General features: G+C 36.1%; 1 pseudogene; it reads left to right on the top strand.

Moving 5' to 3' along the window:
• The first annotated feature begins 16,070 nt into the window (after positions 1-16,070).
• On the top strand, positions 16,071-16,255 carry LOC129243307 (U2 spliceosomal RNA; annotated as a pseudogene).
• Positions 16,256-22,787: the final 6,532 nt, after the last annotated feature.

Here is a 22,787-nt window from a genome sequence, read left to right as displayed (position 1 = left end):
TATGATAGCTCAGAGGTTGGGTTCATCACATGGAACAGTTCACAGGCACCTGGTTCAGTTGGGAAAGGTTTCAAAGCTGGAAAAATGGGTTCCGCATAGACTTTCCGTTGCCAATCTTCAGCAGAGAGTGAGTTTGTGTTCTCACCTGCTGCAACGGCTTGAAAATGAAAGTTTTTTGAACCGTATCGTTACTGGTGATGAAAAATGGGTATTTTACTAGACCTGTAATCCTGTTTGCAAACGCCAATGGTTGGATAAAGATGAAACACCAGAACCGACCCCTAGAGATGACCTTCACCCCAAGAAGATTCTCCTGTCTATTTGGTGGGATATGGTCGGTATAGTTTATTATGAACTTCTGGAACCAAACCAGACAATAACTGCTGATTATTATTCCCATCAGCTATCAAACCTGAATGAGGCACTTAACAAAAATCGACCGTCTTTAGTGAATAGACACAAAGTTTTGTTTCACCACGACAACGCAATGCAAACATTAGGCAAGCTGAACGAGCTCGGATGAGAGCTAATGCCGTATCCACCATACTCTCTGGATATTGCACTTTGTGATTATTACCTTTTCCGTGGACTTCAATCCTATATGAGTAACAAGAACTACTCCTCAAAAGCAGCTATAAAACGGGATATCGAAGCGTATTTTGGCTCCACGGACAAACAATCTTTTGAGCAGGGAATTAAAAATTTGCCCAAACATTGAGAAGGCGTTGTAAATAATGAAGGAAAATATGGACTTATGGACTGACCTGATACTAGATAGTGTATTTTTATTTCATTGGGAGGCATGGATTACATAAGCAGCTGCCTAGGAATTGTTCTATCAATTTGTCACACTAGTCCTTGACTTGAATATATAATTTTTTTTTAACTTTATCGCTTGAGATAAAGACTAGAAATGAAACTTTAAAATTGAGCAGAATCTTCAGCAGCGTGCAAGGGTCCACTCGATGCTATAAGAACTTCATAATTTTTTTTTATGTTCATAAAAACACACTTGTAAATACGCAAATATAAAGATATTTCATTCAGTATATGCATTCTTAATACAAATGAGGCTCTGGGAGAATTTTCTTCTAGCAGTTTGAGCATTTACTTTAAGAACAAGCTCAAATAAAATTGATTTTTTATGGGGATCTGCGATTCTCCATTTATTTGGGTCTAAATCAAAATATCGCTAGTTGTCTAGGCAATATTGTCTAATGTAGACAGATGGGAAGGGAGTTCTTTGCTCCTCTGTAAAATTCCCAGCTTTTAAACTTTAATAAAGCATAAAGCATAGAAGATGATCTGGCAACCTTTCAAACAACTCCCTGCACCTGGAGGTCCGACCACCTTCCCACAAGTATCGTTTTGAGTAGATCCTCTTGGATGGCTAAGTCCAATGGGGGCAAAATTAATAAATCATTAAGAGCAGAAACCATGACTTTGACCATAGTTCTGCGTCATTACATTATAACAAAATAAGCTAAGACTGATTTCACTTAAACTATGTAAAGGGTTTTCCAATAACAAGTACTACAGGTGAATGGATTGCGCTATCGAGAGATGGTTAACGGTTTTTTATGGCCGGAATTAGATGGTATTGATCTGGACAACGTTTAATTTTAATAAGACTACGGTACGTGCCACACAAGCAACAAAACCATTGATATTTTAAGGAAAAAGTTTCCGGACCGTGTTATCTCTCGAAGAGGTGATCACAATTGGCTGAGACTTAAAAATACCAGACTTAAGAGGGAGTCTTAAACCTCCCTGAGAAGTTAACATAATTATAATGCAGAAATATCGTCCAAGTAAGCTTAGTTGTGATCAAAGTTTTAATTTCTATTAATAGATAGTCCACTCCCAAACACCACAAGAGAGATGAGGGTGTCCCATTTTGAGGGCATCGTCTCCCCAGCTCTGTCACGCTAAGAAGGCGTGTTTTCTTCTTGAGTCAAAGCCAGCATTGTCAAAAGCCTCTCAGTATCAAGCCTTCCAGTCCGACTTAGATCTTTGTAATAGAGTCATTTAGAGTAGATTCTCAAGATTTTCTGCTTTGGTACACCCCATCCAGACCTCGTAACTTAAAGTCGAAAAAAAGTTTTCAAAACTTTCACTTGTTTCATAGTCACTACCCGTGAATCTGTATGCCATTTTGTCTGGTGTGTCTTCTTATTGTGTTGTCCTTTTTCATATATCATATCTTCTTACGAGAGGAGTTACCTAGCTGTTTGAAAATGGGTTTACAGCATAAGATCCGTCAGGTCTTCTGAGAAAATCTAGCCTAACTGGCAGGTCCTGTTGAAATACCTTGCATAGCCCTACATATCCTTGTTATCAATAGCACTTTGAGAGCTTAATTTTTGGCGAACAAATTTGAACAGAGGGAATACCCTCTGCACGAAATGCTCTTGGGATAAGCCCTTATTCGGAGTTGAAGTGTTTCACTCCTTACCTGACCAAGGTCGAACATTTCCATAGAATATCCACGAAAGTTTCATTATCTTCAATACAAAGCGGAAATATGTCGCAATAGATAAGCTCAACTGTGTATGCAAAGCCGCGGGGGATTGTAATATCAGGATTAGTTAACTACTTATTACCGAACAGACAACTAAATAGTTCAGCTTGTATGCGGTCCCCTATTATTGACCAGTACTTACTAAGTTCTAAGTTCAGTCACTCAGGAATTATAGATCTGGAAGTCGACACACTAAGGAACAGCAGAACTGGTGCCAAGAGCGGAATGGTATCATAGTATGCCTCAACAAGCTTAGATATAATCCGAAAAAATAACTGCCATAAAAAATAAATCTTCATACCTTTTTCGAGACTTGTGCTGCAGCAGGTGAAGTCTATCTGCGTCTCAGCTTAATACTCGATAGACGATTTATCCATTGCAAAAGAAAGTTTGGTGTCAGAGCAATATGTACCCCTATATACCTGTCACCGTTTTCTTACTCAACTTTTCTAAAAGTGTTATTAAAAGAAACCCCTGTGAAATACTGGATGGTTCTCATTTAGCCGCTGAGTTTTTCATCTCAGCATACCCTGATAAAAGAATGGTGCAGCTACCATTTCAGAAGATAGCAGAGTCCCCCTAAAGGAACCTTCAAGTGTTATGTTTAGATTCCGTGTAGGCCCTGGATCATTTAACATTAACAGTCTATACACCGACTCAGTTAGTATTACAAACTTACAATAACAGCAAAAATTTAAAGAAATTGCAAATATGCTATTTGGAATGACATTTATCGTCCACTGCTCTCAACAGACACAAAATTCTCATTTACCTATACATAAATACATAAGTACATGGACTGACACAAAAATGCTTCTTGGTATAAGTGTGTCACAACCTCGAATTAACCTCAAACAACCTTGAGGAATTCCCTGCGAACAAACACACGCGTACATACAAACATGTATTCAAGGATCAAACACTTATTTGCCACTTGGGCGTATGAGTAACACATTTTGCCAGGCACACCAACTCACAAAACATATGTACATTTGCAATTGAAGAGTAGTGTGAGCATGTCTGGCCGAATGTCTGCTGCCAAGACTCTTGCCATTGCCATTGCCATTATTGGTATATTCGGCTTCATTTCCTTACCTTACTTTAGCAAGCATTTGCTGAGCTGCCATCTTCCAAACAGCTGTTCCGTCTTTACCTTGCTTTTCTTATGCCCACACACAATCCTATACAAATGGTATGTATATGTGAATGTTGGAATTCATGCGCTGTCTGCTTCAGCAGATCTCAACATTCTTGACTCTTGCCAAATGTTGCATGAATGGAATATATTGCCATGTATACCACAAACCTAGCCTTCATACATATGAGTGTATGTAAGTAATTACTCGAACAACAACTGGTAGTAAAATTACTATAACAACAACTGATGTCGACTAAGGCAAACCATATGCAGGAAGTTCGAGTCACAGTACTCAAGAAAACGATATCAACAATCAGCCATATGTAGTACGAGATGACTAGCTTCGTGCAGGCGCTATGGTGAGGCGAAGTTCTCCAGAGCATAGGGTGACCGTACTACTATTTCTTATTCGTGTAGAAGTTGAAGCATCATTGTGCACAGTTGTAGTTGTAAATACATATGTATGTGTACACGTTATTTGCAGGAACTTCTTGTGTTAACACAAAACCCAACAATAAAAACAACATTTGAAAATTGCTAAAATAACAAGCGTGCCACATACCATACAACTACTTACAACATAACCGCATACACTCACACATGTGTGTATATTTGTGCACATATGCACAGCAAACAACTTCCACAAATGTACATGCTCGTATAAGTATTTGTGCACTGCCACTTGAAATTTCTCACTTTCACTTTTCATAGTATGTTCCATATTTTACAAATTATCTCTGGTAATTTCTCGGCATTGAAGATGCAGCAGCAGACAGGCAACAGACAAGCAACGTACACAGACGATTGCACTATGCATTTGTATGGAAGCACTTAAGGACGTGTGTGTGTACACAAGTATGTGTGTGTTAGGGTGTACAAATCGTAACATTCATCCAATCTACTTACACTTGAACTTCCCAAAGGGGCTACTCGAATGCATGCCAATCCTCAGATGGCTCCTCCTGAGAAATTTCATAAGTCAGACGGTGCATGGAATGCTATGAATTGTAGCAATAAGAACAGCTAAAGGTAGCTACAGAATAGCAAGTGTACATAGCTGTAGTGTAGGTAAGTTTACTTGTACATTTGTAATGCCACACTAAAATAGAGACGGAAAGGCATGTGGGCATTTCTTCCAAATTTCATAAAACATACTTACTAACTCAGATTATTCATATACTCTCGTATTTGTTGTATGGGATGAGTTTACGTACATAATTGTGCATAAATACATATCACTTCTGTATCATTAGTTCTGTATGTATACTCTACAGGTGCAATTGTATAAACTGTATTTGGATCGCATCATTGAAAAGTCAGTTTTGCCATAGCAATTACGACAACAACAAACAAAAATGTTTCTTGCCTGACTTCTCCACAATTATGTGCCAAATATATTTTACATTTTAATAAATGTTACTTCGAAAGACTTCGGTAGAAAAATGAAATTGCAAACTCACTTACATATAAAAATATATTTACACTTTGATTTCCAACAAGTTGTTGGTCACCGAAAACCATCTTTTCATTAGAATCAATAAAAGAAGATAATTTTGAAATATAAGAAATGAAATTGAAAATTTCTTTTTTATTAGGTCAGTCCAAAAGTTCGTGCGTTCCTTAAAGGTGGTTTTAAAATTATTAAAAAAGATAAAGTATTTATTAATCAATAATATATTTTTCTTCATTATTTACAATGTCTTCCCAAGGTTTAGGCAAATTTTTAATTCCCTGCTCGAAAAATTGTTTGTCCTTGAAGCCAAAATACGCTTCGATATCCCGTTTTATAGTTTCTTTTGAGGAGTAGTTCTTGTAACTCATATGGGATTGAAGCCCACGGAAAAGGTGATAATCACAAGGTGCAATATCCAGAGAGTATGGTGGATACGGCATTAGCTCTCATCCGAGCTCACGCAGCTTGCCTAATGTTTGCCTTGCGGTATGAGGTCTTGCGTTGTCGTGGTGAAACAAACCTTTGCGTCTATTCACTAAAGACGGCAGATTTTTGTTAAGTGCCTTATTCAGGTTTGATAGCTGATGGGAATAGTAATCAGCAGTTATTGTCTGGTTTGGTTCCAGAAGTTCATAATAAACTATACCGGCCATATCCCATCAAATAGGCAGGACAATCTTCTTGGGGTGAAGGTCATGTCTAGGGGTCGGTTCTGGTCCTTCATCTTTATCTAACCATTAGCGTTTGCGAACAGGATTATTGTAAAGGACCCATTTTTCATCACCAGTAACGATACGGTTCAAAAAACTTTCATTTTCAAGCCGTTGCAGCAGCTGAGAACACACATTCACACGAGTTCGAGCAAGGCGTTGGAGTTAAAGACTTCAGGACTACCAGCGCGCGGGGCATACTCCACGTCGCAGTTACCACTTCGGAGTTTTGAAAACCACTTTTGCGCAGTCCTTACACTCACGGTATTCTATCCGCGATTAAAATCACTTGTTGAATGCACAATATATCAAAGAAACTATAAATAGTTCCGTTTTACTCTGCGAATAATTTTTTGTATGCAAAAATCGTACAAAAGTGAAATTATGGGTAAAATACACACGAACTTATGGACTGACCTGATATACATATATACAGAATTATAGGAACTCAGCTACTTATATAGCGTGACATTCAACTAATATGCTCTTGGTTCGGTACCCAGTGCATGCATGAAGCTTTCAAAGTAAAAAAAAAACGCTTCCTTTACAATCATGACTCCTCAACTGGCAAACCTTTGCTGGTATTTCTGAAAGAAAAACTTTCTAATAAAAGTGACTTGCCGTACAGAAGCGATTTTTAGTGACTTAAGGCAGAATCATTCCGCTTCATCAGACCCTTGCATTGAGAGAGGTTTATTCCATAGCTTATTGATAGCATCTACTGGAAAACTAAATACTAAAGATACCAAAATATTAAATGGTTTAAGATTGTTTTATGGTCGACCTTTATCTACTGGACGATGCTGCCATACTTACATGCCGGTGAACTTCGATTATTTCGCTTCTTTCTTTTTAGAGAAATGTTATAAATACTTAAATACCTTTCATCATATTAGACCTAGTATATACATTATAAAGTAATATCTTTCTATTAAATGCGAGAGTATTTACATAAAATTCATATGCAAGGTGTGTTAAAAAAATTAGGTGAGTTTTCATTTCTCTTAAAAAATATTTATTTATTCATAAATTTCCATTTGATCTCCTTCAAAGTAGTACCCCTTGTACCAGCGTTTTTTCCAATCCTCGAAGCAGTTCTTATATGTCCTTGAGCTCTCTCAGTGATTCGGTTTTTATCTCCTCAATCGTCACAAACGCGACCCGATTCCGGGCGTTTTCTTCGTATCGCTTCACACAATTGGCACATTCAAGGTAATACTCTTTATTTGCAAAACTTTATTTGAGCAAAACTTTAACATTTTATCAAACTTGGCGTGCTTTTTTAGTATTGGCTTTCCTGAGCTCTTCCTTTGGGACGATTGGACTTTGGTTTTGATGTCATAACCATGATTTGTCACCAGTAATCTGGATCCTCGTTGACGTCATTCAACAATATCGCTGATGCGACGTCGATTGTGCTCAACAGTCAGCAATTTTCGAATGAACTTCACTGCCACACACTTCATGCCCAAAATTTCCGAAAAGATTGCCTGTCATGGCATTTTTTTGACCCAGACTGTTCTCCCCGTGTGCCACTTGCAACATTTCAAGTGTCTTTGAGCACTTAATTACATTTTTTACACCAAATTTGATGCAACTAATTTGATCAATATTTTTCGATAGCAGAACATCACCGAACACGCAAAACACTTGTCTTATTTATGCCTTTCACAAACAAATTTATTATCCTATATTGCTAAAACCGTGAACATATATTCGAGACGAGTGTACCAACTTAAAAAAAATATAATCGAAAGTCGAATGTATGTAGCCCGCGAAATTTCTAATTTCACCTTATTTTTTGAACACACCTCGTATAACTAGAAGACAGAAATTTATATCTGTTTGCAAATTAAGAATTTCTGGAACAAGATCATTAGGCTTTTTTATTTAAATCTCCATGAATTGTTCATCTGAATTGGCAAGTTGCCGAGCCTCTGGGTTGATATGTTTTCGATTCGAGCCTTTCGGTATGAGCTGCAGCGAAATGTTTGACAACTTCTGATACTAATGACACCTTTAGGACACGATGTAAACTAGAATTCCACACATACTATGATGCATTTTCTGCCCTTTTTATGAACTTGTTTTGACATCGTTGATCTTTCCCTCGGCATGTAATGGCAAACCGCCGAATGTATTTCTGTATAGTATATTCTGCATAGTACACATAACAAAAGTGAAACTTTCAAAGCAGACAAAGAAAGAGGGAGAGACCCGATCGAGAATGAGAAAGAAAGAATATATATCTAAATAAATTCACAAAATTTGCAGAGAATACAAATAGACAAAATTTACAAAAAACGGAGAAGGGTCGACCGGTAAACGCAGAACACAAACCGTGGCAACAAAGCGCACTACTCCGAGCGTTTGTCACCCGCACAAACGCAGCGATTCCTAGACCGCAGCAAGGGCACAAATTACCGCAAGGCAATACCAATAAATCCGACGCGAGAGTGGATAGCACAAGCACTAACCAGGAAACGGAAATAAACGCCAAAAAGTAGGCACCAAAAAAAGCCAAAAAAATTGGGACCAAAGACCGCCCCAAACAGTAGGCACCAAGGAAATAGAGCGCAAAAAAGTAGGCACCAAAAATACAAATAAATACTACAAGTTTGCTCCAACAAACAACCGCCAAAAAGTAGGCAGTCTTACTTCTCACTAGATATTAGCAACCACAAGAAAAAACTCAGGAAAAATTTGCCTTAAGTGTATCTAAGATATATATAAGGTATATCTCTCTTTCTCATTTTCCTCTACGTTATATCTCTTCTCTCTTTCGCGCCCAAAACGTTGCATGGCCTTGAAATTTCACTCTCCATTCTCGCTCGTTCATCGACGCTTAAGAAGTTTCACTTAAAAAATAAAAATATCTGCCGATCGGCTTGAAACTGTAGGTCTCTCCATTTGTGGAACCACATCAAGACACACGCCACAAATAAAACGAGGAGTGGGTGTTAGCGCCAATTATATATACATACGCATATATAGGGCCAAGGATAATGCTTTGTGGAAACCCCGGCTTTAATTGTCTTTAGGCTTGAATAAAAGCTATCGCACTTGATCCTGAAGTATCTGTTATTTAGATACGAAGTAAATATGTCTGAAAACTAGCTTGGAAGCAAGATTTATTTATTTCCTTAACATCAAAAATACCTGGACGGAGTCGAAGAAACCAAAATTCCACATAATTAACTGTTAGAACATCGGCACCATAAAAACCATTCACAATTTCAGCCGCCTGGCCTGCATTTCGCCTTTGTCAAAGAAAAACTGTAAAATGTATCGAATTTTCTCTTTCTTGACGTCCATGGATAACACCCTGCAACTCACAACAAAATGATACAAACAAAAAACAGCAAGAGAATTCTTTTAGTGTAAAATGTCATCTTTACAACGAATGTCATCTTTGCAACGAGTTAAATGTCATCTTACATCGACCACTACTGCCAGCTACAGAGAAAAAAAGGATTTTTTACCCCCCAAATTAATATAAACTTAACTTGCAAGCCCCAGTGGTCCGAGACTTTAACATACTTATTTTAATTAAATCAACCAAACGATTTGTAACAGAAAAGTAACTTACAGTAAGTAACTTACAAATTTTCTTACAGACTATTAACCAAATTCAGCTTAATTACTAATAAAAAGAGTGCTAACTTCTCAAACACACATTTTTAAAACATTTTTCAACGAGAATAATATACTCAAACGACATTAATTAGATTGCATTTAATCATAGCACGAGCAATAGGAGATTTACTAGTATATTCAGTTTTGCAATTGTCCTCTGAAAATGGCAAAAGAGATGCAAATTTCGCCTAGGAATGTTGAAATAAATTTTTTAGCAGAATGGTTTAATTCTTCGAACCGCTAATTATATGAAAAATAGAAGGCAACACATATTTTTCCCCACCTCAATTATATCCGAAATAAATATTATGGAGATCGGAGAAAAACTGCACCCACTTCTCATAAGTTAAGACTACATTCGCAACCGTCTGTTTGATATTACAACCTATAACTCTCAGTTAACAGTCAGCCAAAATAAAATTGTACTAAATTGTGTGAGAGTATTTAAATTTCGGTTCGGACCCAATTTCGCAGTTCTTAACTTATTTATTTTATTTAATTTAGATGACAATTAAATTTAGTTTGAAATGGAAATGGCAACGTAAATAAAATTAAATAACTCTAAAACGATATAGTTTTGCTTATATTTATTGTTTTTAGGCATCATAAAATTGTACCTAAGGTCCTCCATTTTTATGAAATTCGAAATTATTTCGAATTTTATATTTTTTTCGAAATATCTCACTTAGCGAATACTTTTTTTCAAAAATGTCAATGAAATTGAATCATATATATTTATGTTATATATGGTATAAGTTCAAGTCCAGAGCCGTATATTTCTTTTGATACATATTCAATGAAAAAGGACTCTAATTTATACATTTATAAGAGGACAACAAAAACAAAATAATTCCAATATTAATATGTGATATATAGAGATTTGCCGTTCTTGGCGCTTGTGCGTCACGAATTAAATATAGGGGCGAATTCTAAGCACTCACTTATTCCGATTTTATGGTAAATATTTGAAAGCAGACAATAGTCCGTTTATTCCAAATATTGTGTTTGTTAATTTTATCAGCAAGTATTCACACTTTAAGTGACTCTCCGACCTTTACTCCCGTATACACAAGCTCAAGCTGTGATTTTCTTCATACATATATATGTACATACATATTTGAGGAAGCGTTCATGCATCCGCCTTCAATGCTGCTCTCTATTGTACTTTTGTGCTTGTTTTCTGGCTATCTTACGTTTGTTATATCTTGCAGGGTGTTGAGCTGTTAAGTGTCACTAAGCAATTGTTTTTATTCAACAATAACAACAATTGCATGCTGTGGACTTGCACCCTGCATTAAATTCAGGTAGTGTAGAACTATACGAGTACAATATTTTTGAGTTTGTTCCGAATTGGTGTCATTTACTTGCGGGAGAATTCGCAAAAAACAAATTTTTGGCCTCTACTTTCATAAACATATGACAAAAACTAAGAGATCAACAAAACCAAAACACTATTTCTCCAATCTTGGAAAATTTTATAATTCAAAAATAGATAATCAAAACGCCAAGACTGCCCCTAACTTTTATCCTGCTCACAATGAATTTAATAGAATTAGCTGATTTGCTGACGTAATAACATAACATTTTCAGTCATTTCGTTATATTGTTTTTGGCTGCCGTAGCCGAATGGATTTGTGCGGGACTACCATTCGGTAGTGCATAGGTTCGAATCTCCGTGCATTGTTGTATTATTTTTATTTTGTGTTGTTATTCACGAGTAGACTTCCCTAAAAGAAAATCTCGTTTTTATTATGCCAAAATTACTCTTACACTCGATGTGTAGAATGCAAAGGTGTGGCCAATATCAAGCCATTAGCCGGTTTTCAGCAAATATGAAGGAATCAGTTGATTTGCTGACGTATTAGGGTAAAGAAGTCGCACAAACTGATATTATGTTGGTCATAAAAGAAAAAATCGTTGTAGTGATTGCTCAATATACTTTATAGTCGTCCGAACAATGACTGATTGGACCGTAATAAAAAGTGTGAAATGAGCGGTCACAATGGTTTTCACAATTTGCTTATGACGTAGCAACCAAAATTACTCTGACAACTTTTCTTCTCATAGCCAAATTTTGTAATTTATCACTCTTGGCTCTCTTGGTTGTCGCTATCTTATAATCTATCATTCTGGGATATCCAACATCATTTTCCAATTCATTTCTAACTTTGGACTGCAAAAAAAAGTATTCAAGTTTATCTATGTCGTTTCCATTAAAAAGGTATAAACTATTAACTAATGACTATTTTAATTTTCATTTTCAGTAATTAGTGAGCATGGACAAATAATATCCGGTGGAATTCTACCAGCTAACTCAACCGTGGTAAGTTCTGAAGCATTTGCAATTTACAAAGCTATTCAATATGCTGTACGAAACAAAGGGAGCTATATCGTTTGTTCCCATAGTTTTTCCTGCTTGAAAGCGGTCAGCAATATATACAGTTTTATCACAATAGTTTCTCAAATACGTGACATGTGCTGCAAATGTAGTAATAAATTTACATTGCTCTGGCTGCACTAACTAGAAATTAGTTTGCTGACTATACTGTAAGTTATTTTGAAGCAGCACCGACCTTCCAGTTTGCGTGATTAGATAACAAAGATCTAGAGAAACACAAACTGCTCCAGTTTTATTCACAAGTATACAAGTATCAACTCAGACCCTATTAATACCACCCATCACCAATCAACAAAGGATTTGGGCCCGCCTGAGGATTGGACACACTAACATAACACATCAGTATTTACTCACTGGGGGCTCTCCTGCTTCCTGTTCTTTCTGCACCAGATTAGCATCAGTGGAACACTTCTTCAAAAAATGTTTCATTTTGGAGAGAATAACGCTAAAACATTTTGGCTCTGTGAACCCAGCTACTACTCTAAAATCTTTAGCATCGCGAAATATTTTATGTATATATTATTTATTAAAATTTTGGTTTTATGTATACAATGTAAAATTTTTGGTTTAAGGGTGGAGCCTGGTATATAAGGTCAAAAAAATAATTTTTTTTTTCATTTTAAGCGATTCCTAATATGTTTCAGAATATTCACACAAAGTTACAGAGCCTAATTCTCAATATTTCCGTAGATACAAAGCCAAAGGTAGGCGAGCGTTAGGTAGTTGCGCTGTGACCGGACAGCTATAGTACAATCTTTATCTTCTTTTCTCGACTTTTCATTTTTATGATTTCTTTGAATTGGCGTACATGAATGAAAAAAAACTAATGAACCTTTTGAAATGAATCATAGCTTGTTCCCTTCAGTAGTAAATTCTCTTCTATTTGAACTAACAAAATAGATAAAAAAAAAATTTCAAGATTTTTGTACCAAGTTGAAGTGAATTTTTTTTATAGAAAGGCATTTTTTTCTTTAAAACCTCCAAAAAGTTGAAATTTTGGAATTTCTCTCAGTTTTCTTAGTTCATCTAGAATAAAAAATCATGATAATTAGAAGTCCATTTGAATTTTTTGCTTTAGATAATAATTACGAGCTGTATCTTGTACGCCAGTTGAAAACTCCAGCGTTGCAGCGCTCTACTAATTTCTATGTTAAACATTTTTTTCAACTTATTTTAACAAGTACAAAAATTTTTTATACTTTTTAAATGTTCATTAAAAGATAGATAAAACTTTGCAGTGCTAAATTAATTTTTTCCTTAAAAAAAAAATCGCAAAGAGATGGAATTTTTAGACCTCATAAACCAGGCTCCCCCCTTAGTATCTTTATAGCTCACGTATTTCTTACGTATTCTCACACTTAACATTAAATTAGAGAGTCGATGGCCTAAGCTATTATAGACATCAAGCATTTTATATTGTACTTTATTTAATAAATAATAATAATAATAATGATTGTAACTTCAAAAACACGATATGATTCTCATTTTTTTTTTGTTTTTTTTTTTGCTTTAATTCAAATTTAATGTTATGTCAAATTATAATGAAAACAAAATTCTTCAATGTAATCCCAACCCATCATATTATTAATATTATAAAAAAATGCGTCTAAATAATTCGACTTTTGGAGGCGTTTTTGTTTTGTATGGCTTCTTCATTCAACTCAAACCCCTGACTACGCAATTTCTTCTTACTCGTGTTGCAGAACAGAAGATGCTCGCAGACAATTTGTCATTGCTTCTGCGAACTAAGTCGATATATGGTCCTTTTTGCTTGAAATCTTTGTCGAATTCACAAAAAATCTATGCATTATTAGCGCCGGTGAACGTGGAGGGTAAGAGCAAACCTAACTCATTCCGCATCTTCAATTCAGCATGAAAACCCCACGCTGTGGACTATTCCGCTCGGTCTAGTGTGTTGGGATTAATCCATTTTTCGTCTACGATTACAAAATGAGAACATTCAACTGAAAAGTCCATTTCTATCTCTAATAACTTTCAGCAACTCATTAACCCACTCGCACTTTACTTTTCTCAGATAATAACATAGTATGTACTACATGACTAGCCCTTTTGGAGGATACCCCATATTTTTATTACAGGACGCATACGGGTACCAAAGCATTGCACATATTTGTGAGAATGAGTGCTGGAATGCCCATTAAAAAGCCACAATGGCATTTCTCTAAACCAGTCGACTAACAAAATTGTATGAGCATGAGCTTGACCTTGGCAATTGTTTTAACAACTTTGGAAGACATTCAACAAATGTATGTAACGGCGTAGTTGTATGTATGTACATACATATTTGCATCTCTTGCTGACTGTCTTCCCTTCTCGGTAGCGACGTTTCCAACAAATTTGCAGGCCAGCGGCCAGAACAACAATTGTCCCACAAAGTTTTGCATATTTGAAGTGAGTATAAGAGTATGTCAAATGTGTGTCTGATTGTAGCATGAGTTGCCGTGTAAGTTAGTTCAGACATCCTTTCACACATCCGACTTACGTTACATCTCACTATTCATTCTCGAGAAATGGTCACACTAATTCATTAGCCTTCAGCAAATTCTGTCAACATTATCCTTAGCATTTACATGCTCGTCTACAATAATGCCACAACGCCTCATGCTTGCTCTCGTTCTAGCAGCTATCTTCGCAGTGCCACACTACGCTCGCCCACCCATTTATACACTCATTCACTCATTCATTCATTCTTTTGAGATCTACTTGTCGGACGATTGTGGCGACAAACCAATTTAACACCGGACAAGAAGTAGCATCAAATGAAGTTGTTCTAAGCGAAACCACAACGGAGATTATTTACCCACTGACATGGGCAGTCAACACAGAGCATACGAACAATAGCACAGAATAGCAGCAATAAATGGTTGTCAAGATAACTTAACGGGTTCAGGCATCTCATGGCTTGCCTTCCTCTGCGTCTGTAGCTTCTCAATGCTTACTGCTTTCGGCCATTGAATGAAAGTTTGTTCCGCTCCTCGCCTTCGTTCTATACATTTAGAAGTCAAGCGACTGTTTCATTCAATTTACACTTGCCACTAGAGTACTACAAAACTTTGTCCTTGGACCACTTTTTCTCATCACACATTTTATATTTATTTATCTATATACTTACATGTGTTAGTTGCTGCTATCATTTTATTGTATTTACAAGTTGGTAAAGCATTCTAGCTTCTACTTATATGCCGCCTGCATTCAAAGCTATCCCAATAGCCCAAGAATATAATTCAAAGAAACTACCAAAATAAAAAATTATATATAAATGCTGTAATGGAGTGGCAGCGTCCATAGGAAAACCTTTGACATTCAAGTCCATCGGAGTATCCCGTGGCGTATGAGTTACTTCATACTTAAGCTTTTCCGTTCACACGACGAGTTTGAAATCGCTGCTGCTTGCTGCTAAACGGGTGCAAAAGGACAAACTATTAAATAAAGGGAAGAAAAATAGATGGAGTAACAATAGTCAAATGGTCAGTGCTAACAGCAATTGCAACTGATTTTTCTGCTAACTTTACTAGCTCCTTAGTGAAGACAGTAAAGAACTACTAAATGGCACCAATTGACGGCGGCGCCAAACACAATAGTAATCAAAGCATTGAAGGGAAAAAATGAATTATATGGTGTGGTATAAAGAAGATAATAAGGGAAACAAGAAACTATTAATTCAGGTTCGAGCAGATTTGCAAATTTGAACTTTGAGTTTGTTTTTATTTATTTAATAAAAAAGTAAGCAAGTCCATGTCATTATTTATATTCTACTAAAAGTTACCACATTTTTGAAGTGAAAACTTCTTTAGAATCGTTGGGAGTGATTTGAGAAAAAGTGAAACGAAAAAAGCGACCTTTTTGGCTACGAATATTACATATAAACGTAGCGACGAACTAAATAACTTTTAGGCCAGCGCCGACAGGATGGCGCGATAGCCGAGCGGCTAGCAATGTGAGCTTCCGATCCAAAATTCTTGGTTCGAATCACAAGAAAAAAAATTTTTTTTTTTTGAAATTTGCATTGTAGGACATTTCTGATTATTTATTGAAAACAGTTTTTTGGCTTTTCTATTTTTGGTTTAGATACTGAAAGTCAGTTTAAGTGAATCGGTATAAATATTTCGTACATTAATTTTTGTGAGCGTGTAATTTTCAAAAGGTTTATTAGAAAATGTATTGACAAGGTAGTTTGTTGGTTGTGTATGGTTATCGCTTCTCGGCCTTATGGCTAAGATCTGTTCTTATCAGCTTAACATCTGATAGATCCTCCATCGGAGGACAACAAATGTTAAACTGATTTTTGGAAATGGGCGGAGTGTTTTAGGGGCTTGCTCCACCTCTGCCACGGGTTGGCCCGGTATTGCAGTACCGCCGGGATTTCGGCCTTGAATAAATACAAGAAGAAATATACTAATACATTTAGCTTTGGTGGGAAGAGACATAAATTTTTATATGAATACAAGTAGACGAAAATGGAAGAAATTTGTAAGTCTGTTTCTTCGGTCCGTTTGGGTATTTTTTTTGATAACATCGAAACCAAAGCATTTGTATCATATTTTATCTATCATAAGCCACTCGTATCATTTGTTGAAATTGAAAACATTGAGGATGAATAATAATAAAATGAAGAAAATAAAATATGAACTTTATAGCAATATTATAATGAACCTATAATTATCCCGCTCCTAATGCTGCTTTCGTCTTATTCTCTCTCAGTTTGTTTTACGGAAGGTTTCACTTCTATCGCGTCTAACCGTTAGACTGGTATTTTTTTTTTAGCATTGTTTGGCAACTTTAAGAGTTATCGTTATATAGCCATTTCGAATGCAGATATACTTCATGTCAAATTTTTGCTTGTATGAAAGTTATACGTGGTTTTTTTCAGATTTCAAGATTTTCAAAATCTTGTCTAATAAAGTCAAATTAAATGCGTCCACCAATTCTGGTGTTTTGTTAAAGAAGTTTCATAAACAAACACATTTACTCAAAAGTAAAACCTACCACGCCTATTTGCCTACATTTTTAAATAAGTGTACTTCTTTTCCAGAAATTAGCTCGGAATATTGTAACTTTTTCATTGTTAAAATTTAGTCTGGACGTTATTAGTGCCCGATTTTTATTCTTTCCAATAATAGATCCTCTAAGCCCTTAAATTCTAGTATCTTATCCCTAAAGAGTTAGGTAATTTATGATTTCAAGTTCGTTCTCGTTCTTGCTAGATTTCGAGGGTCTACCCTATGCACCCTGTTAGCAGCCACATGGTAGAGAACAATTATTTTTTACATTGAATGAGTAGATCTTGCCACCGTTTCAAGTTTCATTCTAGCCACATGAGTTTACGCTAAAAGATCCATAGCAGTTCTTTGCCGTTTTGAAGTTATGTGGAGCACAATAAAACATCTTATTTAGCGTCTCTTAAAGCTGTTTGGCCGTCTGAAAATATTAAGATATTTTTATTTGCAATTAGCCTTTATCGTAAATATTCAACAATATTCTATATTTCCGTCAACGGCTTAAAAGACACCACCTCAGAGAAGTGTTGGATAGGCGGAGCTACGACATTATTTTAAAGTCTAGAGCCTTCAGTGGAAAACCGTAGAAGATCATTTTAACTGGCAACTCATTCTGCTTACGCTTCTCTACTCTTTTTAACATCTTTTTGGGTCACAATAGTCTTTACGCCTGTTAGATAAATTGATGTAGTGATGTACCCATTTTGAGCGGATTTCCAACTGGATAGTTTCCATTGTTTTAAGGTCCAAGAATAATACGATATGTTCCTTAGCACGTTCATTATTTTCATTGGTTTCGTGCTCACATTTTACGATGAGACAAGCATAACCATCTTCTTTATTTTAGATGTAAAAGGTTTTCCAATAACAGGTGTTATGAATGAATGGATTGCGCTATCGAGAATTGATTAACGATTTTTATGGCCGGAATTGGATGGTATTGATATGGACAACGTTTATCGTCAACAAAACGGCGATTCGTGCCACACAAGCAACGAAACCATTGATATTTTACGGGAAAAGTTTCCGGATCGTCTTATCTCTCGAAGACGTGATCACAATTGGCCACCGAGATCTTGTGATTGAACTCCTTGTGACTTTTTTTTTGAGGCCACGTGAAACAGAAGGTCTACGCCAACAGCCCAGGTCGGTTCAAGAACTCAGAGATGGAATTCGTGAGGCCATCGAGGACATAGGGCAGCCACTTTGCAATTCGGTTATGGAAAATTTCATGAAAAGGATATTGTCCTGTAAGCGTGGTCGTGGTGGTCATTTGCCTGATGTTATTTTCCACTATTAACGGCATAGCTTCCACTTTATAATGAAATAAACATCCGATCATTTATATCAAAAAATTCCATTTTTTTTATATCAAAATAACATGTCTTATTGGAGAACCCTTTATATCCTATTTTTCCAATAGCTTCTTTTCAGCTTAGTAAAGAAGGTGACTACCTATTTCCTTGGGCACCCGTTGCTATCTTTTCGTGCCCAGTTCAGTTGTTTATCTAAGCGTTGTTGCACCAAGATAATAAATAGATTAGTTTATATTCAGGGTATTATTTCTTAGTGCTGGTTCTCTTAGTGAAATCATCTTATATCCCTTTCTGGCTGAGATTCATTCAAAGAAGTTTTCTTTGGTTCTTTGTTCAATCACCTCAACCTCGTGAAAATAATCGTTTGCGGCGAGCCAATACACAGATCAGCCAGTGCTGGCAAAATCGACGTGGGCTTAAGGGGGGGGTAGGGTCACAAAATCGAAATTTTTTTCTTCACTCATCTTATAGTAAATCATTTCAAGAATGTTGTGTCAAAATTTTAAGTGGATCGGAGCAGAACTCTCAAAGTTATAGCCTTTGTAGGCACTCTACCTCGAATGCGGAGCATCGATAATTTTTCAGAGTCATTTCTTCAAACGCGTTTTTCCCGAAACGACTTCTTAAAAGTCGGTGCCAATCACAACTCCGAAACTATTCAACCGATTCTTTTCAAATTTGGCACACGTTTTCTAAATCAAAAATACCTCCCCCCCCCCCCCACTGTTTTTTTTTTATTTTTTTTTTAAGGTTGTTTTTCACTTACAAATATGGCGAAATTTTTCGCCAAAAATGCTCGTTTTACGTTTTTTTGCCACCAAAACTACAAAAATGAAAAAAAAAAATTTTATTAATGGGGGGGGGGGAGCATTACGTCATACTTTAACTGAAAAATTCGACTTTTTTAGTTTCAGATGATTCTACGACGAATGCCGATTGGCACCGCAGAGCACCTCTTGAAAAACATATCTCCAAAAAAACTCTGTCATGGGCTTATTTGTCAATATTTTGTTATTAATATTTTTTAAAAACTTATTGAAAAGATGTACAATAACATGCAACTGATTTTATTAAAGTATCTTAAGCCATATTTCTGTAAAAAATTCAACAAAAAAGTGTTTTTTTTTTAGCGCTAAACCCTACCACCCCCTTAATATTGTTAAAAGCACATTAGCTATTCATTAATGCTATAAGTTGATGCTCTTTAAATCTCATGGATCTCTCATGCAGTGCAGCTTCGTGAGCTTTTTTTGTTGTTGGTTGTTACGAGTTGGCTTAGTTGCATTTAATTACTCGATATGAAGTTCTATCGGTCGTTCTATATGGCTTAATGAAAAAAGGAAACGCTTATACATATGTAGGTCTGAAGTCTTCTGCTTTCATATGAGATGCCTTTGCTGCCTTGGCAATAATTATTATCCTTGGCTCTCCTCACTTACTCGTAATTCGGCTTGGAGTAAAGACTCCTGCAACAACAACTGCGTATAGCCGGGTTTTTCAACTTTTACAATTATTATAAAATTTCCCATAAAATACTCAAATAAATATAATTTTCATTTGAAAATTGTTTATTTTCATCAAAAGCTTTCTGCTCAAGTAGTGTCGGCTATAAATTTTGACAATTGAGTATCTGCGTACTATCGGGGATACAAAAACGCATTGCATAGAAAACCAAAGCTCTCAACTTTGTATTCTTTTTGAGTATCAAATAAGCTAATTCCAGAAGCCCTTACTTTGTTAACGCCTTTCGAAATACCACAAAAATATCTTCTTACATAGAATAACACTAAGGTTTGTTTGGTTTGCTTTGTCTACATATATCAGCTATATCTAAGTCAATATATATCTAAATATATATTTATTTCTTAGTTCATTAATTTCTGGTATCAATAGATTGCGTTGAGATAAGAAGAGAGAGAAAGAAGATGGGGCACGAATAATAGATAACCAGGTTTGGCCTTCAACTATGGTGAAAAACGAAATTGAGCGAGTAACCTCGACTACCACATCACCAGGGACTCAGCAGTAGAATTCTGAATGCTCATTTCACACGAATGTCCGCACTCGTTTAACACAATCCCAGTTTTTTCGTAAACAATCCGCTGTCATAACTCCGGTCACGTCAGCCAATAAGCTATCAGGTCAGTCCATAAGTTCGTGCGTTTTTTAAAGGTGGTTTTAAAATAATAAACAAGATGTTTAAAGTAATTATTAATCAATAATATATTTTCCTTCATTATTTATAATGTCTTCCCAAGGTTTAGGCAAATTTTTAATTCCCTGCTCGAAAAATTGTTTGTCCTTGAAGCCAAAATACGCTTCGATATCCCGTTTTATAGTTTCTTTTGAGGAGTAGTTCTTGTAACTCATATGGGATTGAAGCCCACGGAAAAGGTGATAATCACAAGGTGCAATATCCAGAGAGTATGGTGGATACGGCATTAGCTCTCATCCGAGCTCACGCAGCTTGCCTAATGTTTGCCTTGCGGTTGAGGTCTTGCGTTGTCGTGGTGAAACAAACCTTTGCGTCTATTCACTAAAGACGACGAATTTTTGTTAAGTGCCTCATTCAGGTTTGATAGCTGATGGGAATAGTAATCAGCAGTTATAGTCTGGTTTGGTTCCAGAAGTTCATAATAAACTATACCGGCCATATCCCATCAAATAGGCAGGACAATCTTCTTGGGGTGAAGGTCATGTCTAGGGGTCGGTTCTGGTCCTTCATCTTTATCTAACCATTAGCGTTTGCGAACAGGATTATTGTAAAGGACCCATTTTTCATCACCAGTAACGATACGGTTGAAAAAACTTTCATTTTCAAGCCGTTGCAGCAGCTGAGAACACAAATTCACTCTCTGCTTAAAGTTGGCGACGGAAAGTCTATGCGGAACCCATTTTCCCAGCTGAACCAAGTGCCTGTGAACTGTTCCATGTAATGAATTTAACCTCTGAGCTATCATGTCGAATGTCAACTTTGGCTCAGCTTCCACGAGTTCGAGCAAGGCGTCGGAGTTAACGACTTCAGGACGACCAGCGCGCGGGGCATCCTCCACGTCGCAGTTACCACTTCGGAGTTTTGAAAACCACTTTTACGCAGTCCTTACACTCACCGTGAACGGTGTTTGTTTCTGCAGCAGGAGTTGTTACATTTTTAATACTTTTATAAAAAAAATACAAAATATGTCTCTTATACGCGTTCGAAGATTCAATTTTATTTTTTAACAACCCGTGCTTCTATCCGCGATTAAAATCACTTGTTGAATGCACAATATATCAAAGAAAACATAAATAGTTCCGTTATGTTCCGTGAATAATTTTTTGTATGCAGAAATCGTACAAAAGTGAAATTATGGGTAAAATACACACGAACTTATGGACTGACCTGATATTTTTTCTAATTCGCTCAGGCCAGGAGATAAAGAAAATATTTTAACGATGATCATTGAGAAATATGGATGCCAAATATATTGCAAGCTACTGCGTGCAGACAGTTGATATCCAAACTTGAAAGCTCCTGAATTCTAGAATAATGTGTTATACCCTATGATCAGAAAGTACCAGGAATGTTTAAATAAAACAAAACAGAGTTAAATTTCAGGCAAATTTATTCTATCTCCTTCAAAATATGACCCGTCTGAAGCAACACGTATGTGCCAAAGTTTAACCCAGTCCTCCTAGCACCCCTGGTAGGCCTACGAAGGGATGGCCAAGGAAACCAAGCAACAATCGTCAGTTATACGTAGTCTATTTCGCCCATCACATGACCTGTTCACCAGTTATTTTCTCAAAATTCTAAGCACCTTTTTAATTTCTTCATATATGTACGGCATCTTTCAATTTGGAATTATTAAATTTCTGGTAAATTTTGGTTCTATAAAACTAAAATAATCTAATAAACTATATTTTGAATAGTTCATACCTCCCGATATCTCAACCCGATGAAGAATCTACTTATTATATTATTGTTATTGCAAGCGCAGGGATAGAGGAAATTGGGATATTTGAAATCGACACCCCAAAGACTCTGATTTGTTTAGAATATTTTCGTAATAAGTGCAGGATTTTGCATTTAAATAACAAAAAATATTGACATAGCATTATTTAAATTTTATTTTTTCATACCCTAGTAGCGATCTATAAAAATTATTTTAAGATTTTAAAATTTCCGTTGATTAATTTTTGTATGCAAAATGTACGATATGAAATTTAAATGATATGGGAGGTGTCACGCGCCTCTTTTCCAATACCAAATGCTTTAGCCTTGAATACGGCATTTGAAATTTTTGTATATTAATTCTATGAAATTTCAGTACCTTACCCTGAACATTTCAGAGATAAGCCATATGAAGGATTCCGTTTGTAAGGGAAGTGACGCCCCCTTTTGCAATATCTATCACTTTTGGGTTTACGATATACTTTCATATTTTGGTCTATATGTCAGATGTCACGCCTCCTATTATAGGAGTCAACATTTTTGCACTAAAGGAAGTTATTGCCTTCAAATCGGTAGGGTGGACGGTAACTCAGAAAAGAGGTTTAAATACTTTTGTGTAACGTTTTTATATCGGCTGTTTTTTTAACTGCATAAGGTGAGAAT

The sequence above is a fragment of the Anastrepha obliqua genome, chromosome 3 (genome assembly GCF_027943255.1).
Source record: "Anastrepha obliqua isolate idAnaObli1 chromosome 3, idAnaObli1_1.0, whole genome shotgun sequence".
NCBI classification, from domain to species: Eukaryota; Metazoa; Arthropoda; class Insecta; order Diptera; family Tephritidae; genus Anastrepha; species Anastrepha obliqua.
This window is presented reverse-complemented; position numbering and strand designations above follow the sequence as displayed.